At 39.0% G+C, this 22,842-nt stretch overlaps 1 protein-coding gene across 3 annotated transcripts in view; it reads left to right on the top strand.

The window, feature by feature from the left end:
• Positions 1 to 22,842, top strand: part of hivep2a (HIVEP zinc finger 2a) — a 72,363-nt gene that overhangs the window by 8,477 nt on the left and 41,044 nt on the right. Inside the window, exon 1 of one of the 3 annotated variants that reach the window (XM_089118793.1) lies at positions 20,996 to 21,161. The exons of the other annotated variants lie outside the window; for them this stretch is intronic. The gene's annotated coding sequence lies outside the window, so the exon portion shown is untranslated. Of the gene's footprint in view, positions 1 to 20,995; positions 21,162 to 22,842 lie in introns of those variants that run through there. 3 annotated transcript variants of the gene reach the window in all.

Here is a 22,842-nt window from a genome sequence, read left to right as displayed (position 1 = left end):
ACCCAGATACACTGCCTGTTTACAGTTCCTTTATGCTATCTGATATTACTTAAATCCGTCCTTGATACATTTAGTCGTCCATTAGCCCTTAAGTGGAGGAGGTGGTCTATGAGCGATTGACTTAGTAAAACACACAGCATGGCAAATACACTATGCATGATGATTATACGAACATATCCCTGTCAGCAGTTGCATGTAATATGCTAATGGCGGATCTTGCTCGTCAGAAGAACACAAACCTCCTTGATATACAACACTGAGATGACTGTTTATGATATGAACAACAGCAGGGGTTCCAGGTCACGCCGACGGCTCGAGGTTGAGGAAAACGAGAGCTATTGGTCAGCCCGCCGCTTTTGTGTGAATCCCGATGAAGACAATGCACAAAAAGCCCCCTAAAGCAGAAACACGTACTTTGTTACTATGGGAACCTACCAGAACTGTGCTTTGTCCTTGATGGAATCAGATGGATAGAGAAGCTGTATTAGTGGAGCTTAGAAGAGAGTGGAACCGACAGAGAAAGAAGAATAAAAAGCAGGAAGCAGCGTGTGTGAGGATGAATGATACAGTACATCTTCCTTCGAGTGGATTTCAGCACGGTGGGGAGACGTTTGACCCTCAACCCTTGCTCTGATTGATCTGTCTGTATTGATTCAGTACATTAAGAATTTATTATGCTGCTAGACGTGTCACTAGATTACACGAGCTCTTTGCTGACTAATTAGGTTATAGTAAAAAATGACAACAGTGTATTGGCGAAACACACACATACGCATGAATGAAGATTGAAGCACATGCCGCACAGGGACCAAAACCAGTCTCATCTTTCCCAAGCAGAACAATAGTATGTGCAGGTGTTTCATCTGATCAGAAATAGAGCACCCACCCACCCACACACACATACAGTTATTCAAAGACACACGGAAACTTGTACGTACGCATCAACAATCGCACACATACAGTCTCATTCACCTAAACCGTTTACGAGTAACCACGCATGGAGCGCTCCTTTCTCTAACAGACAATGTTACATTAGATACATTGTCTGTGGGTCGGAAAATAGGTTAACGGAGTTGTTACTCAAAAATGATAATTCTGTCGTCATTTATTCACCCTCATGTCTTTCCATTTCCATGGACTGCAAAATAATGTATTGGCATTTGAGAAAGTCTGATTCATGAACGAATCCGGTTTTGTGATCTGTATAAACCAATCAATTGACAAATATTTGATTCAAACGAATCGTTTGTTAATGAATCGTTTGTTCAGTGACTTTTCTTGCATATTCTTGGGCAGATTTGAAGGTTTTTCAGTTAATAACAATTCGTCTTTACACAAATCGTATTGCTTTGCTTGTTATGTAGCGCATTTGTCGTATAGACCACTTTTATGAGTGTTCTAATTTTGGACCCCATTCACTTTTACTGTAATGATAAAATATTTATAAGTCATGAAAATGCCTTTTGTGTTCCAGCGAAGAACGAAAATACAGGATGACATGCGTGTGCGTGAATGATGAATTGAATTTTGAATGAATTTTCTATCCCTAGGACTATCCCTTTAAATAACTGTATATTTTGGGCCCTGTTTTACTGCCAGGCTGTACAGTAGACATTGAGCACCGCACAGCCCCTCAGTTGTTCTATTCTTCCTCATGCCACTTCCAGATAACAGAGCATTTGAATTTGAATAGCCCAGGATTGGACAACAAGCGTGCGCGCTGCTGTTTCCTGTAGCCGGGCAGAGACAAGGCGAGCGGCGTGTGTCCGTAGGCAAAGCACATGGAAAGCAGCGAGAGAGTGAGCAGGAACTGTCCTGCCTAGCTCTCCCACACATCGCGCCGCACACTATATTCGGCTTGCTGGCAGAGAGCTGAAATACGCCCTCCTTTCGTTTCCTTCTCTTTGTCAATGCAAATCGCACACCGTCCAAAAGCTGCACAGCTGCAACGGAGCACGCTTCCTGTTTGACAAGGTGCGTGCGTGAGCTTCTGCAGAGGTGGAGGGATGCGCGCTGGAGACGAAGCCGGGCCTGTGGTTTTCATGCCCACTCGGTCGCCACATGCAAGTGCGTGTGCGGGCGCTCAGCTGTCTCGATAAGGTCAGATGGCGATGCTGTTTCTGCCGTGGTATTGCATCACAGTAAGAGACCCATTACATTTGCGGCAGTTTCTCGAGTTGAACCCCGGGTTCTAGTGATGCATATCTCCCTATCTCGCAGACTCCCCTGTGCACTGCTATCTCTCCACGGATGTGTGTGGAGTAAATTTAGGCGGACAAAGAAGCACTTTTATGACACTTCTATTTTTATCATGCTTTATCTATTAACCCAGCATCTGCAGATGACCAGCATGCGTCGCTAATTTGCATTAAAATCCGTCATTGGATTGCTAACATCGTTACATTACTAATACCCAGTATGCAGATTAATAGATGGATGGTAGCACCAGATGGCAATAAAATCAGAGATTGTAAAATAATTGTTTTTTTTCTTCACATATTCAGATTTTTTTATTTTATTTGAATATTTCCATTGAGGTTCACTTATAATGTTAATAAAGTTTGTGGTGGGCATCTTAACATATCTGGATTTTTTTTCAACCCTCATTTTGACGCTCTGTCTGGAATAAACCCTTTTAAGGCTATCAGTATCTAGTCACTGTTATGATTGGCTAACATAATTGAATTGAAAAATTATCAATGCCCACTCGCTATTGTATGGAAGCTTGTTTACGCCTTAGAATGAAAAATATAAAAGGTAATTGCGACTTTTTATCTCACAACTTATTTTTTTTTTTCAAACTCGGACTTATTTTTCTCACAATTGCGAGTTTACTTCTTGCAATTCTGACTTTATTTCTCAGAATTGCGAGATGGAAAGTCAGAATTGCGAGATGGAAAGTCGCAATTGCGAGATATAAAGTCAGAATTGCGAGATATAAAGTCGCAATTGCGTGTTATAAAGTCAGAATTGCGAGATATGAAGTAAGAATTGCGAGATATAAAGTAAGAATTGCTTGATATAAAGTCTCAATTGCGTATTATAAAGTCAGAAATGCATGATTTAAAGTCAGAATTGTGAGATTTAAACTATTCTGAGGGGAAATTTTTTTTTTCCGCCTTAGAATTGGACTGATAAATCGCAATTATGTGTTATAAAGTCGAATTGCGAGATGTAAACTCGCAATTGTGAGAAAAAGTCAGAATTGTGAGATAAAAAGTCGCACTTCTGTCTTTTTTTTCTCAGAATTGCAACTTTATCACACAATTCTGACTTTATATCTCGCAATTATGACTTTATATGTCGCAATTCTGACTTTATATCTCGCAATTCTGACTTTATATCTCGCAATTACTTTTTTTATATCTCGCAATTCTGACTTTATATCTTGCAATTCTGACTTTATATCTCGCAATTCTGACTTCATTTCACGCAATTCTGACTTTATAACACGCAATTGTGAGATAAAAAGTCGCAATTATTTTATTCAGTGGCGGAAACAAGCTTCCATACTGTTGCACATGAGAAAATGTTTTGAAAACATTATCCATATACTATAACGAGGATGTTGTAGTAAATATGCAAGATATTGTAATGGTAAAAATACCTCTTATATGTCAAAAGGTCAAGGACAATTGTCTTTCTCACCTTTATGTACTTTAAGATCCCAGGCTTCTTTAGTTTTACCCTTTTTTTTCAATTTTTGTAGTTGTTGTTGATCACATATTCATGGATGTAGGAATGAGTTTATGTATTGTCATATTACTGGCTAATACATGAATCCACTGTTATTAGTATTGCTCATTATAATGACTTTTTGGCAGTGGTTTGTCAGAAAGCATGGAGAAAATAGGAAACCCTGATTGGGGGTTATTCAAGGAGAGCTCTGTTTTCACTCTCTTTTTTTCCTGTGGTGCTTGTTGAGCAGGTGGTGAGCTGAGCTCGGTAGGATTGGTTGGCAGAGGCTGTTTGTTGAGTTGGTGAGGTGGCAGCTGCGTTGAGCACCGAGCAAAAAGTAGCGCTTTCCTCCCTCCCCGCCTCACTTTCAGCACACCCACGTGCCACCCGCATGCCGAAAAGAGCTGCTCTCGCCCCACTCTCGCTGCGACGGGATGAGGGTGTAGCGAGGGGGTGGTGGTGTTGCAATCAGTGCAACGGAGTAATGAAGAAAGATTTCAGTATAGATCAATGTTGTTCATTTAAAAAAAATGTTTACATAAAAACTGCACATTTTAATTACACAATTTAATTCAAACCTATTGTTTTTTTTTAAAAAAATATTAAAAATACTATTAACTGCACCAATGTTTCATTTGTTAAAATATATATATTTTAATATTTGTTTATTTTTTGTAAACTATGCTTTAGTTTAAAAAAAAACAAATGAAACAAAAATATATTTTTTTTTTCATTTTTTTTTCAGTTTGAAGCAATATTTTAATATTATTTATAAACCATTATAGTATTTGTTAATCATTTGAATTTAACTTTTATTTGTATATTTCCATTTCCATTTTTAAGTTTTTTTTTTTGTAATTTTGTTATGTGCTTTTGTTGTTTTTATTAGTTTATTTATTTTTTACAATTCTATAACTTCTAGCCTTTATTTCTTTTATTTAGATTTAAGTTTCAGTTTTAGTAGTTTTTTTTTTTATTTCAGTTAGTTGCCAAAGCTACATTTCTCAGTTTTTTTATTTATTTCATCTTTATTTCATGAAGTAAAATAATTTTTGATAGTTTTAGTTTTGGTTAAAAATAACAACAACACTTTTAACACTTTTAGTGTAAAATAAATGATTATAATATAATAAAAATATGGACTAGATTTAGTCTTTAAATCATTTATTTTGACTAGATAAAAGATAAAAAAAAAACTAGATAAAAAACTAAAAAGGACCAATGCTATGGACAGGGATTTAATCCTGTATTCAGATGTAATTGTTTGCTTTTTGACTGTTTTTAGTATCTGCACATTATCTAGTCATTGTTTTGCTCATTTTGTCAGTCTTCATATATAAGATTTACTTCCTATTGCTATCATATATTCTTGATATCTGCTCACTGGTGCAACAGCAATATCATCTATCTCCTCCTTTTGAAGATGGCCTACTTATAAGTAGACGTGGAGTATTTCCCCCATTGTGTGGTATAAGGCAGACAATCCCATAATGTATGTCATCTGTCATCAAACACTCTTGCATATGGAGGATTTGGCTGGCGATGAGGGGGTAGGCCACCCCCCTGCCCGCACGATAAGTGCCCTGCTGGGAATGGAGCACCTCCGACACTGGCCTGTTGGCTCAACTTCCCAGGTCAATAATCCAACATTCTGTCATTAGCAGTCCCACGCTGCTCCTCAGCAGCTGTCCTTCACACTTGATAGCAGTACACTGAAGTGCTTATTAAACAGAGCAAAAGCTGGACAGTGTGCTTCTATTGACTTAAATGAGTGGCGGATGACACTCAGCCTCTCTGCAATCAGGAATGGTGCTCGCGATTAATTAACAGTTGTCTCTTCAGCGGAAGATGCAGTCAAGAGGGCACCTAAGATGTTTGTCAGGAGAATAACAACAGCACACATGGGAATCAAGAAGCTGTTACTTAATTCTGCGTCAAACAAAATTCCTAGGTTTGTGTGAGTTAAACAACAGCATCAAAATGAAAATGATTTAACATGTGGGAGAATTTTATTCAGTTGGTTACTTTGAAGGATGACTACAGGCTTGAGTTGTAACTTGCCCATACTGTTGTGCATAAACTATAACCTTTTTTTTTTTTTATTTATTTATTTATTTTTTCCTTCATTCATTGTTATTATTTTGATTGTTGCATTTATTTATGTATATATTTTGTTATATATGAGAAAACCAATAAAAACTTAATTTCTGGAAAATGAAAATGATTTCATTTTCTATAAAGCTGCTTTTAAACAATATGTTTTGTTAAAAGCGCTATACAAATAAATGTGAATTGAATTGAATATATTGCATATATGCCACCTCGAAAGAAAAGTCATTTTAAGCAATAATGTTCTTTTTGAATCATCTCAACATTTGGCAATGGAAATGTGTTTCTTTTTTCCAGTTATTTATTGTTTAAAAGTACTAAAATAATTGTTAATGGTATTAAGGAGACAGAATCGTTAAGAGGAATCGGAATGTAATCACTAAATCACCTTTTTTTATTGTAATTGTACAGTATTAGAAATGAGACACCCTATTTTTTCAAAAGCCATTGAAAGAAAAACACACACACATTGGTTGGCCACAATTGGACATCTTTACGTTTCATCCATCAATGGATTTAATTGCGTTAATGAAGTTTTACGAGGTGAGAGACATTTCTGGATGTACAGTACACATGTGGTTCTGATCTTTAGGCATTTGTGATGGAGGACAGCTATGAATCTAGCTCTGTGTTAATTAATAATCCCTATCTTGCAGGATTGCCAACATTTTATATACTCAGGAGTGTTAATTTTCTTTCCTAATGAGACATTTTGTCATGACATGGCCTTATAATATGTTGTTCTTCCTGGCTAAATAAGAAAACTCTGGACTCTCTGGACTACCCAATAGACTGCTTGGAATGTTTTTATTAAAACTGCCATCTTCACGTAGTCTGGTGATGAATAGCCTGCTAAATCTTTCCCTTGCTCCAATTTACTGCTGGGATTAATAGAAGCCAAAGTTTAATTACGGTATGCGAGCGGAGACACATATTAAAGCTCTTTGTTCTCCCTGTACATGAAAGGTGATTACAGGTAGTACAGATCTATGTATCACTGCCTTGGAAATACACCTCAGTAAGATACCTTTACTAATACTCAAAATGCCGGTTATTTTGGCTACGTCAGTTGATTTGGTTGTGATTAGGTTATGTGTTAACATTTCTCTGATATTATTGATACATAGAGGGCTACTTTTAGTCTTGCTGTTATTTCTTAGCCATTGGATTGGCATACAGCCTTGTTTTATACCTGTTGAGGTTGGATTTTGGTTCTGGCTAAGGACAATCTTACTATATCTCACACCGTTATGGCAGGGAGTTGCAGACGTTATGAATCAAAGCTAGCAAGTGCTAACAGAACCCATGACTTATTACTCACCTGACGCCTCTGTCACAGAATTTCTTTTCCCACCAAAACAGTCCCTTCAGACAAGTTGGAAAGAGATGTTGGAAACAACAACAGCATCATGGGACTGAGTTTTTCTGATGTGCCTCACAAATTTACTTGATATTTGTCTCTAGCTACTAGACAAAAACGTTATCACATTTCATATATTTGTATCAGGGCTGTTACAATCATAGACACCATAGACACATGGCCAAATTGTCCCCTTCAAATCCATCATGCATCGCTCTGTTTGACGAAAAGATTCAAAAGTTACATTTTTAGGCTGGTCTGCCTCAGTGGTCTAACACTCGTCAATATCAAAATGACTGAGATGGTCAATCAGTTTAAAGAAGGCGGGTTTTACTGTTTATAGAAGCCGGTGCTTCAGTTTTAACTGTGCAAGAATGCGAGGTAAGATGTAAGTAGCTAAATATTTAATATTTACTGTTTTATAGAAATGTTAAATGAAATACAGTGATGGAACACTACTCTGCATTTTTGTAAAATTTCTCTGTTTTGAAATGAAAATATATAATTTATGTGTTTCATTAATTCATAACAAAATGTGAAGAGACAAAAAGCATTAACAGGGCTGTTTTTGGCACATTAAGCATGCGATTAAAACCGTTCTTGTCTGTCAAACCGTTCTTGTCTGTCAGTCATATAATGGAGGTTCATGGGGTCCACCTCAAAGAGTATGCACAGAGAAGTCCAAATTAAACATGACTGTGATTACAAGAGGTAAAAACGATATAAATACTGTCCGTTTTCTCAGACAAAGCGCTCGTTTCGTGTCTTAGGCCATCAACGTGTACTTACATTTACGAGTCATTAAATCATGTTTAATTTGGACTTCTCTTTGAGGTGGACCCAGGGTGCACCCCATAAACCTCCATTATATGACTGACAGACAAGAACGGTTTGACCTAAAAATATCACAATTGAAAATACTGTGGAAACAAAGACACCTACATCTTGGATGCCCTTGAGGTAAGCTAAAGTATATCAAAATTAATTTCAAAGTGAACTATCCCTTTTAAAGGGATAGCTCACCCTAAAATGAGAATTCTGAACACAAATAAAGATCATCATTTATGTTCCGGAGATGAACGAAAGTCTTATGGGTTTGGAACGAAATGAGGGTTAGTTACTAATGACAGATTTTTCATTTTTGGGTGAACTAACCCTTTAAACTAAATCCATTTTTAAATCCTTAAAATAAAAAGGCCCAAATCCCTCCAATGTTTAAGACATGTTTACGACCTTGCTCTGAATTTAACAAAACTGAAGTAGCAAAACTTTTGGTGTGCTGCCCAGCATGTTTCTGAGGCATTTAGATGCATGCGGGCTACTGATGTACATGCCTTTGAGTCTTTGCATTTGATTTGTGTTAAGCTCCTCTTCATCACAGGAGGACGGAGGAAGGGACGGAAGGGCCGCCACTCCTCCTCCTTTGAGCCCGGTTCCCTTGATCAGCACATTCAGAGGCTTTACAGCCGCATGCTCCGCCAAACACGCAACCGCTCGACGTACAGTATGTGTGGCGCACGCCGCTTCAAAGACCCGAGCTGTCTGCCTAGGAGCATTGATCCCAGTCTCTCTGAAAAAAAAAGAAATAAAAACACTGACAATATTAGCAAAAGAGATGAGCCCTCAACTTGACGTGTGTCGAAACATGCCCTGCTTTGAGAGCCCACTGAGCATATAAGGGAGTCTTGAATAAGACGAGGTAGGGGGGTAACTACGCTTCATGTCATGCTTTTTTAAACGCTTTTGGCTGTGAATGACTGTTTCTTCATGCGGTGGAAGAAACGCTGGCTTTTTTTTTTGCTTGAGCGACATGTTCAACCAGCTTGCCTGGTGACAGGAAGCATTGCAAACAGAGATATTATTACGCTGACAGCCAAAACAACAACAAAAAAACATTATTAGATGTGTTACCAGATGTGTGAAGTTTGTGATGAGATAAAATAGACCTGCGCTATCATTATTTGAGTGTTTTTTTTTTCGGGCCATTTTAAACCACCGTTTTTTTAGGTGCTGCAAAATTTTGAGGGTCAGTAGGACCCATTCCTCTTTTTTTAATGACTAAATTAATACTTTTATTCAGCAATGATGCATTCAATTGATCAAAGTTGTGAGTAAAGGCTTTTTCTCTTCATCAAAAAAAAATGTATCAGTTCCCACAAGAAACATAAAACAGCAAAACTGTTTTCAACATTGATAATAATAATACATTTCTTGAGCACCAAATCAGCATGTTTGAAGGAGGAGCACATGACACTATAGACGCTGAAAATTCAGTTTTGTCATCAAAATTATACATTTAACATATATTCAAACAGAAATCATTTATTTTAAATTGCAGTAATGTCTGTTTAAATAAATGCAGTCTTGGTTAGCATAAGAGACAAAAGAGTCAAAAACATTCAAATAATCTAAACCACAAACCATTTGTGTATATGATGAATCTTTACTTATGAAATAATTTATGATTATTATTTATTTTTTCTCTCTCTCGTACTATTTTCATTGTGCAATATGCATCAGATGGTCATTAAACTGTTCATGGGCAGGCGGTGGTCATGCCTCTGAGTTTGGGACTATAGCCCAGATTTCAAATGCTATTTTATTTTAATTGTATGGTTTAAATGAGACAATAATAGTCACTCAAAACACAAAACCTGATGATAAAAATCAGCATTTGATGACTTTCCAAACCTCAATTTTTTTTTATGTTTTTTTTTTTTTTTTTTTTTTTTTGTGGTCATGAGATGGATGGCAGATTACACAGTCGTTTAGCTGGATGACTTTGTGATCTTTGTTTCCTCTTCTATCAGGGATAGCCACCTGCTCAGTGTGATGTCAGTGATGTCTGCTTTTCCTTGCTCAACATGTGGTGTGATGTAGGGAGTTTGAGTGAGAGGAGGTGTTGCTGGTGCACACGCGCACCCTCACACATGCACGCACCGTACTGGGAAGGCTTAGGAAGTGTGAGCTGCCACAGTGTCAGGTCTCTGGTGCTCCCAGCAACCCACTCTGAATACACTCAGCTTCCTGCCTGAGCTGACAATCTGCTCTCTTCTGACTGCTTGTGCGAGCATGTGTGCGCATTTGTGCGTGCAAGTGCAAACACTGTGAAATTCTGTTCCTTTGAAATGTCAGGTGTGCAGACCTAATGCAAAACTGTGTTAGTCACAAGGCATCTAACTGTTCCCCTAGCCTTCGGAGGAAAAACATTAGAAAGTGACTTTACTTTCTCTGGAAATTGTAACCTGCTAGTACGACGTCCATTTAAATGGAACCGAAATATCTCAACCCTTGCTCACTTTCTCCCTCCAGTCACCCTCTGGCCAAAACAAATTGTGTGGCAAAGCAGGAACATTTTAAGTGAGACTTGAGGCGCTGTTCCTGGAGGACTGGATCTTGGCAGGGCTGTACCGGTAGCGTGGCAGGAGGGGGGTTTCGCTTTATCTCAATTCTGTCTGTTTCCTCATCCCATCTGTGAGTTTGGCAGCCTTGTTAAACTGACATTGCTAGTCTTCTATCTCACCTTCTAATTTTTGCCCTGCAGCCCATCCAAGAATCGCAAGTGCATCCGTTCTCCCGTGCTGCTGGTTTCCATGGCGTTGAGGAAACGTGGTCTGTGGTGGCTTGCCATGTTTTGTGTGTACTGTGCACCAGTGGTCCTCCTTCCTGAAGTACTGTACAGGTTTTTTTTTTTTTGGTTTTTTTTAAACGGACTGTTCTCATGCTAAGAATTTTCTGGTCATGATTTAAAGGGATAAGTCAACACAAAATACAAATTATGTTATTGATTACTCAACCTCATTTCGTTACACACTGTAAAAATAAATATGCTTTATCTAATCAAAAAAATGGTGGCAACAGATTACAAGCATTATTATGAATTAAATTTAACAAATTAGAATTGAGTAATAATTAATCAAATTAATTCCTTAAAAGTTAACCATTTAAAATGTGTAAAACTTACAACAACAACCAAAAAAACATAAATTTAAGTCACCATTATGGTGATCAGTGTGTTTTAGGTTAGTTTTACGGTTTTCTCCTTCAGTGATTCTTGTTAACATCATGTGTCTTCAATGTTGGCAATATATAATAAATATAATAACTTAATTAATCTTTGACGTCTGTCTGTTATTGAGATATTTTTGTTACATTTTTTTTGGTGTAAACTTTACTCATTTTAAATGGTTAACTTTTAAGGAATAATTCGATTAATTATTACTCAATTCTAATTTGTTAAATTTAATTAATGATATTGCTTGTGATCTGTTACCACAATTTTATTGATTTAGATAAAGCATATTCATTTTTACAGAGCAAACCTGCGTGTTAAAAAATGAAGATACATTTCTTGGCTTTTGTTTTAAAAAATCATACAGGTTTGGAAGAGTGTGTATGGCAAGGGATTTAGTAATAGAAACCTGCGGAATTATGAATAATGTATTATATATTTTGCTTTATTTAAATTAGATATCTAATATTCACATTAAATTATTAAATTATAAAAATATATACAACTTTAATAACTTTTTTAATATAGTTATATTTGAGTACATAATAGAAACCTCACACCATTATGGAATAATTTTACAGCAAAGTGTATTTTATTTTTTCAACACTTTAATTCTGTCAGAGATTGTTTTTGCTTCCTTTTCACAAATATATGCAGGGGCCGTCTGAGGGTTTCATAGCCAACATTTAACACTGTCACAGGCTGGCAGTTAGCAGCACGGTGGTGAGTAATGTTTTGGAGATCCAGGGAGGGATGCAGGAAAAGTTTTGGACACAGACAGCTTTGCTGTGTTTACCACAACTGTATGTGGCTCCCAATGAGACCGGGGCTTGGCACACGAAGCTGAACTTTGTTAATTTAATTAGCATTAATGGGTATGACAGCGTTCTGGCCAAGCCGTTTTGGGATTGTAGGGACCCAGTTCATTCCCATTTGAGAGGGGAAATCCCAATTAGCCAACTATAGAGCTTTGAATTTTGATGTGTAAAATATTTTGGTCTTTCTTTACGGATATTCAGTCTTGGATTGGAGTAGATGGAAGAGAATCGTTCTCTGGATTTTACAAATATCGTGCTGAGGGAAGCACTTTATTGGCTTAGACTATCTGCTTTGTGTAAATACACAGCACTGGAAGCCCTGGCAGTGGCGAGGTGAATTGATTTCCTCTGGTGGGACAGACCCTGGATTTGTGTGCAGAGGAGGGACACAGCTGCACTTTTCTCTCTTTCTCTCTCTCTCTGTCACTCCTCTGCTGCATCAAGGCCACTTTCAACCCCAGTCCTTCCCCCTTATACTGTTTACTACTCCCTCTTTCTCTCTCCCTCACACTCTCTGCCACTCCTAGACTTTATCATGTTTTTTTTTTTCCTTCTGACACTCAGTTTTTTTCCCTTTTATCTCTGAATATATTGTCGCGTCTGGCTGTGAGTGTGCTTTAAGCACATGCTGCAACCTTGATAGATGTTCTCTTCCTCTTTCTCTCTATCTCTCTCTCTCCCTCCCTACTTGTCCTCCTCTATTTCTGCATCCTGGCTGTTGTAGGTCTGTATTTCTCTCCCCCAGCGAGCTCAGGATCTTTCCCCCTGTGTGATGTCAGATGCGGATCTGGGTGAGCGAATGGGCATCCGTTCATGTATCTCTCGTTCTGCGGATGGGCTCTGGGAGAAACCTAAATTTAGCAGCTCCTCGCTCTCTCTGTTGTGTTTGCTGTGCATGGCTTAATTAGCACACAGCATGGCACAGTACGTTTTGGATGCATTATATAATACGTTATATAATTGAATGCATATTTCATGTTGAATGTTGAAGAGGGAGGCTCTTTTCAGTCCCATGCTATAGTTGAGTGCTAGAGTCAAGAAGAAAGTACAAGCTTATGTTCCTTTTGGAGATATGAGGGGAAACTGCTGAAATCCGATGCCAGTTCTGTCAAATGTGTGCTGCTAATCAAAAGGTTGCAAAAGGTAATAATTATCAAATTATATTGGCTTTGGATTTAGTTCAGTGACAATATATTCAAATAGATTAATTGATAAATTAAGTATCAGGAGTTCCTTCAAAAACTGTACTGAAATCTCTTTGGATTTTTTATGGTTTTGTAATTGACTGATAAACTACTAATGTAAAAAAAATAATGATTTTCAGTCAACATAAACCTTTTTTCAGCAAACGTGTTTTTGAAGTTATTGTGTAGTTGGCATCTTGTCTTTGTTGTGTGTGATTAGCCTGTCAGAATCTCTCTATGAGCGATCAATTCAAGATGTTTTCTAGTACAACGTTCTTTGTAAACGAACAGGTCTTGTTGATTGTTGGAGTAATTGCTGAAAGCCTCAATGAGTCATTTCTTTTCCCAAAAGCAGAGAAGTTTACAATAGATGTTAACAAGCTCATGGCATTGCACCAGCTTACAAATATCTGACTGGAAACGGGCTGCAACATAATAACCCCTCAGGAGAGGAACATTTGTGTAGTTTACAACTGGAACGTTAAGTGTCGTGACCTGGCCGTGATATGGTAATGTAACGCGAGTAACACAGATACACCCAACTGAGTCATTCCTTCACAAAGTCTTACAAGGCAGATTTGATGGTTGCGTTTGTTTCCCACTGCAGGAAACAATGTCACAGCATGTTGAGGCTTTCCTGCTAACTGATTGCGATGCAATGGCCGTGGATGATGGGGGCATCTGACATCATTGACAGAAATTCATTTATTCGTCCTCTCCAGCAAACTATTCATGTTCACTAACCTCTCTGCTTAGCCTTGGAATAAATCGTCCCTCTGGAGAAAATTGACTTTATTAACCAGCTGTCCGGTCCTGCCTGCTTAGTTTTTTTTACCACTATTTTTAAACTACACTGGTATGTTTGTGATATTTTTTAAGAGAAGACTATGTCTACATTAATCCAGATACATTTAAAAATGGCGTTTTCATTTCAAAATGCTCTCCGCTCAAAGGTTTCACATTCACGTTGACACGTCGGAAAACCAAAAATTCACCTACATGTGTAATACCTCATAAAGTCTCACTGAGAGGATACAGACTGAACACATTTCACCATTCTCTAATACGTCCAGGTCACACTCGGTCACTATTATATGTTTGGTCTAAAATGCTCAGATTTGAAATGAAAACGTATTAATGTGGACAAGGTCTAAAAGAACAAATAGTCCTCACAATAGAGAAGTCGCAATAGTGACATGTTTCTGTTACCGCTGATTTACATTTAGAGAATGAGTGGCTCATGCACTTACTCTTAGAATGTTCCAGAGTCTTTCTGGGACATACCACCGGACAGCCTAGCATATATTTTGAGAGTCCAACAATATGTCCAATGTGCCCTACTGTTCATCCAGGATCAAGGGCCAAGTTTAGATCTGCCACACAGCAGGGTTGTGCACCATTCAGTATTGAGAATGCCTTTTAAATTCGATTTAAATTCATGGATTTGAATTGATGTTGACTTACGGTAACCAACACAATGCACAATGGCAATTTGAATTTGAGTAGAATAAGTAAAGTAAAATAAATGAAAATGAAAATTTAAATTGAATAAGAAAAGGATAGATAGATAGATACAGTAGATAGATAGAAAGATAGATGGATGGATGGATGGATGGATAAATTCAGTCATGAAAACATGTAGAGCAAACCAGAAAACAGAGGAACCGCTATAAAATCTAGAGTTTTCACCCAGACATGAAAATTCACGTTGTTCCAAACCAGACTTCAACTTCGGAAGTTCTTTTTGATCAAATCTGAGAGCTTTCTGTCCCTCCATAGACTGCTTACACAACTACCACTTCATAAAGAGATTGGTAAAACCAATACATATGAATTGAGAGATTTAGTCTAAAATGTTCTGAAGAGACACGGCCGCTTTATATGATGAACAGATTGAATGTAGGCTTTCATTCACATACACACTCATCAACTCACACATCAGTTGTAGTAAACGGAAGCTCAAGAATGTTGACAGAATTGGATAATCCAGTGCCTTTAGCTTTTGTGCTTGAAATTTATTTTTAATGTTGTAGAAACGTGTTGTCTGAGCAATTGAGTGTATTTCATCTTCTAATGTTCTATTCACTGTAATTGTTCAGGTGGAAAAAATATAATTTCTCAAATTACCCTCATCTGAGGTCCTTTTTCCATTCCCTGCGGACTGCATCCGGTCCTAGGCGTTGAATAAGTGGTGGGCGGCATATACAAAGCCCGAATCTGTTTGCTGTGTGTGCACTTTAATAGAACTCTTGTTCTTGCATGGCAGGCGGCAGCGGGTGAATCACCTGCGCCGCAATGTGTTATGGTTCGGGCAAGCGGAGGGGAATTGGACGCAACAGGGGGTCTTCTGTTTGGGAAGCCCCCGGTGTTCATTCCCAACACCAGCCAGCTGATCCGACTCTTGGGCTAAAATTGGCCGTGCTTGTCTGGGCGATTTTTGTAAACTGACACTGCGGACAAGGGGTCTCTTTTGGGGTGGCCTTGCCCCCTCCGTGCCTCGCCTGTGAACGCAACAGGTGCAGCGGGGCAACTTGAGCTTTGTGGAATGACAGACTGCTGAGAGAGCAGCACTGGGGAGTATGCTCAGAGGGGTATTCGCTCCAGAAGGTTTCTTTCCCCCGTTTTTTTCCTTCGGGCAAAATTGGAGACAGCTGCCGGGGAGTGGCGCAGATAGGAAAACACGCTCCTGGGTTGCATAACAGGAGAAAGCAGGTCCCCGATGGTGCACGGAGTGTGAGCCACTGCCTTGCACTCCAGTGAGCAATTGTGCAGCCCTCGCTTGAGAGCCTGTTTGTTTTGGAATGGCTGCTGAGTGACTGTTTTCATCAGACTACACACGCACGCCCCTGAACTCCCACCGGGTCTCCTAGATCGGAGAATTACTCCTGCCGCGAGTCACGCCGGGGTTAAGAGGTCAAATGATGGTATACTGACACGAATTTGTGCGCAGTTTAACAAGGCCAGAAGCGAGATGTCAGGAATCTGTGACTGCGACCTTGCAGTGTGTTGAATGAAAAGCTAATTTAATCTTGCTTTTAATGAGCCCTTGAGCTTGGAATGTGGGGGTTTAAGGACACTTAGCCTAAAAAGGTTGCACGATGCAAATCACAAAGTGGTTTTCCCTCATGTCATAAGCTGTTTTTTTGAATGCACAATTGTGATGGAGTAAATGGTCTGGATGGTTAGATAGTTTTCTCCTCGTGGTAAATTTGTTGTATTTACAGTTGAATTACCACTTTCCTGTATGGAGGAACGTTTTGTAGGCATTGATAGCTGTGATGTTTTGTGTTTATCAGATACTGTAGTAGTGCTTTTGGTGCTCTGTGCCTCGGTTCCAGCCTATCTTCAGGTTAATCACTTACTGAATCTGTACTGTTAAACATGTTAACATGCTCTAATTGTGTGATTCATTTGTGCGTAAGCTCTTGTTTTTGAGCAGTTGGCTGTGCCCTGTTCTCTTGCGCTTGAGGGATCTGATGGAAAGTACTGTGCAGCGTTACAAATGAGACCCAGCACAGGTTGCCTCCCAATTGTCTCTGCTCTATCCACTATTGCAGGATTTTTCCTCTTTTTAGCATATTTTCACAACCCTAGTACTTCCGGAAAATATGAATGAATGACTTTTAAAGTATCGCAGGCTCAGGAGAAGTGATTTTAGGATGTACCCTGCTGGTTTGGCTGCTAGTTATATACAATTGTACGCTCCCTTGACAAACACCACTCTGGAGGATTGATGGTTCCTAAAGGCACAAACGTCTGTTGTCAGCAATGCATGGAAACAAAACATCCCTCATTTCCATTCTAAACAGATGCTTTTTCATTACAGCTCCACAAATAGATTATGATGCAAACACATTGTTACAGAGAAATGTTCAATTATTCAGTATTAAATGAAACCACTTTGATACAGATATGAGAAGTTGTCTTGTACACCTACTTGGGAGAACAATACTTTCAGCAAAACGTAATATTAATAATTGATTCGGGAAAGGAGTACCGGGAGAATTCATGTTCCAAATGGACATTGGGTCTGCCTAGCAAAAACAATAACTAATGTAATTTTTTAAACATTTTGTGTCTTGAGCTATAGGGGTGTAACAATATATCATGCCACACTATATATCACAATACAAAAATGCAACAATATGTATCGTGGATAGTCACAATATGTATCGTGGATAGTCCCATCAAAATAAAAATAACTGTGTGAGGAAAAAATTCAGGTTTTCATTAAACTATATTGGTTATGATGTATAATAATGCAATGTGTAAATATTTGTGGGTCCTGATAATGCCAAATGTCTCATGTTACCAGTAAAAAGTGGCAATAAGCCATTATTTTAAATATATCTAGTCAGTGAAAGAGTGCAAACATATTCGTCTAAAATAATCCTTGGGTTACAAGCACCAAGTCCAATACATTTATTCATTTAAATGTAATATAAAATTTAGCATTTTAATCAACAGTACATTTTTTTGTTAACCTTTTACCATATGTCTTGGAGTATCGCAATAATATCGTATCGTGATACTGTATGTATCGAATCGTGACATGAGGGTATCGTTACACCCCTATCTTGAGCTGAAATGTAAAATTATGAAATAATGCATGAAATCCTCTGAGAGAAGATGGCGATTGATTTGGCTCAATCCTCAACAATCCTCCGCTTATGACATAGTTTTGAACAGATCCATCTAATCTTAGCATTGTTACATGCTAAATATACAAGAAAAAGAGGTGGGCATGTCTTGCATCTTGTTTCGCAAGATGTCTAACTTCACTGAGTTCTGCTGATGAAGTGATAATCCTATGAATAATACCATGACTAATCAGTTGCAATATATCAATGTCAAAAAGTTCAAGGGTTTGGTGCGGTACTGTAACAGTAATCTCACCACAGTGGCAGTTGGATGGTGAGGTCACTTTTCAAGGAGGTAGTTTGTACAGTAGATTTGTCATTAACGTCAAAGAGGGAAAACTTCCACGGTAAGGGGAAAAATAAAGGCCAATCCCAGCTAGGGGTTTGTGAGGTAAGCAGAGTGTACTGTGGTGATGGGAGGATCCTTCAGTTCCCTTGAGTCCCTCCCCACATCGCAGCCTGCTGATTAGAGGAGTGCTCACAGCTTGGCAAAGGCCCAGAGCCTCACCTCAGCCATTAAACTTGTTCATTCAGCACTAATGCCAGCTGAGATCTTGTTCCTGTCCTCTTGTCCCTTAGTCACAGACATGTCAGGCTGCTTACTTACTGAGGGTGATGCAAAGAAACAGCCAGACGTCCATCCTGCCCTAGATCCTTGTCCTAAACCGTTATCTCTTCTCTGACCATTACCGTGAACATGACAGGCCAGTACCTGTCTGCACGAATGGCATTGCGGCCTTTTTATTTGCTCTCACACTCAGCACATTGTCTCATCAGCAATGACTCGGGCTGAGAGACACCTACATGTAGGGAGAATGTGAACTGACGCTGTTTTCACAAGGGCAATCACATTGTGAGCAGTTAAATATTAATGAAACTTCACCTGCCTAGTTTAGCAAGAAATGCACTATTATGTGTTGCTGTATGTGGTAGGAGTTTGTGTATATTTGTATGCATGTGGGCATAGGTGGATAAATAATTAATTTGTGCAACAAAACAGTGGAACATATGAAGCCTGCTCTATATTTCTCCACAGTAAGCAGATGGCATTCATTACTCTGATCGTTGAGTAAAACAGGAAAAGATTGATTTAGATTCATATGGATTGACAGCAATATCCTTTTCCAGACTACAGCATAAGTTTGCAATGTGGATTTTTCTTTGTTTGCCCTCAACTTTGCAGTTTAAATCAACCTTAAATGACAATTGAAATTCATATTTCATGAAAGAAATTTGTTTATTTTGATTATAAAAAGTACACTACCGTTCAAAAGTTTGGCTTTAGTAAGATTTTTTACTTAAAATAAATAAATAAATGCTTTTATTCAGCAAAGGTGCATCAAATTGTAAAGTAAAGACTTTCTATTTATCAAAGAATCCTGAAAAAATATAATGTATCGCAAAAATAGCTGTTTTTAACATTTATAAGAAGAAATGTCTCTTGAGCACCAATTCAGCATAGAAAATCTGCTTTGCCATCACAAGAATAAATTACATCTTGAAATATATTAAAATAGTTCTTTTAAATGGTAATATTTCACAATATTACTGTATTTTGATCAAATAAAATACAGCCTTGCTGAGCATTATAATTCTTCTTTTAATAACATTGTAAAAATCTTACCAGCTCCAAAATTTTGAATGGGATTGTACATTTTAATAAATGTATTAATATTTCTGAAATATCCTGTGTCCTTGAAACTATCACAATGGTAGATTTGTGAGAATCAGACCTTGAAATACAGTGACAACCTATACAAAGTGCTTATCACTAGTATTTTATTCAAAATTCAAATTAAAAGATAAATGCTGTGCAAGCCTCCATTGTACTGGAAATTCCATAATAAACTGTTTTTAAATGCATAGCCATAAAAGTATTTTGACAAATTTCTGCCTCTCGTTTGCTACTCGAGTTAAAGAATGACCTATCCAAAATAGTGCAAATCAGACTCTATCAAAAACAATCCAACACATTTTAATGCGATGCCCTATTGGAGATCTATCGGTATCTAAACCAACAAAGTGGCTTACAGAGAGACTTGTTCAGACAGTGAGTGAGAACCTCCAGGGAACTGGTTTGGGTCCTTTTAGTTTTTTTATTTTCTAACAGTGGGTGATGTCATGGGGGATACTGGCTCCCAGTTGGCCAGATTCTTGGTTAGTCACTGAGTCGCTCTCCAGAGGTCAGACCTGGGCAAATATATTTAGCGGTGTAAATTGAATTCTGTGGTAAGGGCAAAAGTCTGCTGAATAGCTGTGTAGGTTTAGCTCGCAGATGTGATTAACTGATTCATCTTTGGGATAACCGGTATGGTCGTTATCATGGTGACTCCTGACAGCTTGATGCCATCCCGTAGGTTGATTAAATGCTCCCTGGAACAGCGCCGCAGCTGTGGGCCGATGTGGCCATAACTCTTGAGCCGACAGCTCATTCAGGTGACCCTCAGAAGGGCTGTATTGCTGTCACTCAAGACACAGAGTGGTGGAGGTAAATATATTAGCATAAGTTTGAATTAATCTTCCCTGTGGTGAAGGGGGTGGCCGGAAGTCTCCGCTCAGCAGCCTGGTTCCCCCATAAAAAACCACTCTCTTCGGGATTGTCGCAGTGCAACACCTGTCCAATGTCACCGTTTGTTCTATTCTATTACGATGAAATAACCCTTACTAAATGCACACACGCTCGCACAGGCTTGCAATTACATGCCGTGATCTAAACGCTAATCAGATCAGTGCCTAGGCCTGGCCGAGAGTGATCAGTGAAAGCACATCTATAAAGGGATTTTGTAAGAATTAGCCTGGTGAGCTATTTATAGCCCTGCGGGAGGGGTGAGCGGTGATACCGTGTTGTCTGTGGACAATCCCAGGGTCAAAGGCACTGAGACCAGACTGCAATTAATTCGCTGTCCGATAAGACCAGAGCGACGTTGCGCACAAATGCAAGCAAACGTTCAAAAGGTCGTCTGTGATTTTTTTTTTCTTTCTTTTTTTTTTTTCATGAAGAACTTTCTTTGCCCCATCTATTTGTGTTCATGTCAAGCTTTTTTAGAGATTTAAAAGGCACCTAAACAGCCCAGAAGAGCAGGCACTGCGAAAGTACCTCTTAGCGCAGCCGGTTGTATAATCCCTCTAGGGGCCCCAATGCTATTTTTGTTCCTGGATATGCGTCATGACTGGGTATTTTCTCTGGTGACTAGCTTACATCAGTAGGTCTCCTAGTATACGCTCTATCAGCGAGAGCCTTCTGATTGATGGGAGTTTCGGCTGGGGCTGGCTGGTGTTTTATCCTGACCTCCTAGAATGGACAAGGAGAATTTGAAATCGGCGGAATGTTGTGGATAACCAAGGACCTTGAGAAGCCAGGTTGGTTCACAAATCCATTTCTTTACCTTCTCGTGTTCTCTCTACTAATGCATCTAGCGTCGATCAGAGAGGTGATATCCCCACCTGGGCTTGTAAACTGACGGGGCTGATGCGACCCACGATGACGGGTATGGGAGCGGAGGAGCGTGTGTTAGCTGTTTATCTGTGGGTTGCAGCAAGCTGTCAGTGACAGCGTCTCTGCTTGCTCGATTTCCCCGTACAGCTTGCATGCTGCCGTAACATTAACACAGAGACATAACCTTGGGTTTTTGTTTGGAGTCTTTTTCCTGTGCATGTTTCTTCCTTTTAACGTTCTCTCGTGCGTTTTTGTTGTTATGCCATGGATTGTACGTATAGCTAGCTGTTATACTTCCATTGATACTGATGCATCCTTAGTGTCTGTGTGCAGAAGAATGTCAGTTCCCGTCTTGGTCGAGGGATACCCCTCTCATACCCCCACCGAATTCCCCCTGGGTTCACATGCCTCATGTAATCCATCAATTGCACCAGGAATTATTTTTAAAAAATGCTTGTTTGCGTCTCATCTGTAGCCCCCCCTCATACAGCTGACTTATCAGCATGGCATAATTCATTATGTGAGGGAAGGCTCCGGCAATAACGCAGGGGAACACCACGCAGACACCAGGCGAATGTCACAGGCACATCTATCCCAGTCTTAGTTAAACGTCACACATTTAAAGACGCAGCGATTTCTTTCGCATAATATGCATACAGCATTCAGGAATGCTGAACGTTTTCAACAGTGACCTTCAAATGCAGGTCAGGAGAGCATATCCTCCTCGTTTTCTTCCATTCTCCTCCTCTTGTTGTATATCTCCTTGCATAGAGAAAGAATTGATAGCAGTGGAATGATCCTCCCTGCCAAGTGTGCTAAAGCATTTTCCATTCAAAAATACTCTTCGCTCTGGATTCGTCTGCCGTACTGTTGCTCAGAGAGGTGTCTCTGTGACAGGGTTCGGGAAATGCCCCTTTCAAGGAGTTCCGTCAAGGAATATCAAGTATTTTTTGTGTACAGATGTGTTTGGAGTGTCCACTTTTCCCTTGGTTTCTTAACATCTAAAGTGTGTCAGTGGAGGGAAGCCTTTTTGACCTGCCGGCATGAAAGCAATTAATGAGCGGTGCGAAAGCTCTGCCCGCTTGTGAGCATGAGAGTAATGCAATGTTAGCCTGCCACCGCTGCACTCACGGGATTACAGCAGACCCTTGTGCGAAACAACCCGATACAGACCCCGCTTCATCAATTGCTCTGTCTTGGCAGTGGGACAGGAAGTAATTGTGTCCAGGTTTGGGCACTGCATTCTTTACCGCTTGTTTTCTGCTTGTCATTATTTGATTAGCCCAAAGTCTTGTTTTTCTGGATTTGTGTGTGTGTGTGTGAGTGTCACACATACTGTAATAGATCTATGAACCGAGAAAAGCCCTTGTAATGGCTCTACTAGTTATAGTTTACTTATCAATTTTAAAGGAATTATTGAAACTAAAGGAATAGTTCACCAAAAAAAAGACCACATTTACTCACTCACATGTCATTCTAAACCTGTAGGACTTTCTTGATCTTGTGGAGACATTTTTTTAATGTGCTCTTTTCCATATAATTGAATTAAATTGGATTGAAGATTTCAAGCTTTATCAAGAATGCAAAAGAATCATAAAAGGATCA

This window comes from Pimephales promelas, chromosome 13, assembly GCF_988280905.1.
Source record: "Pimephales promelas chromosome 13, fPimPro1.hap1.1, whole genome shotgun sequence".
Lineage (NCBI taxonomy): Eukaryota > Metazoa > Chordata > Actinopteri > Cypriniformes > Leuciscidae > Pimephales > Pimephales promelas.
The sequence above is the reverse complement of the archived record's forward strand: the minus strand, read 5'-3'. Positions and strand labels throughout refer to the sequence as shown.